The sequence below is a fragment of the Nannospalax galili genome, unplaced genomic scaffold (assembly GCF_000622305.1).
Source record: "Nannospalax galili isolate Female #2095 unplaced genomic scaffold, S.galili_v1.0 scaffold1017, whole genome shotgun sequence".
In the NCBI taxonomy this organism is placed as follows: domain Eukaryota; kingdom Metazoa; phylum Chordata; class Mammalia; order Rodentia; family Spalacidae; genus Nannospalax; species Nannospalax galili.
In genome coordinates, this window is record NW_008340940.1 from 2,692,668 (window position 1) to 2,692,897 (window position 230).

Genomic DNA, 230 nt, shown 5'->3' on the forward strand with positions numbered 1-230 from the left:
AATACCTAGGTATTATTCAAATATCCTTTCTTGAAAAGACTCTTTTCACTCATTAATTGCTTTTTCTTTTATTAATTGAATTTATTCTTTAACAATTTTTTGTTTTGTGCTTTGAAGAATTATTTATTTATCATTTAAAAATTTTTAATAACTACCTGATTAGAAGAAGCATTTCACTACAGCTTTAACATATTCAGTAATGCACTCCAGAACAAGAGTATCCGACTGTG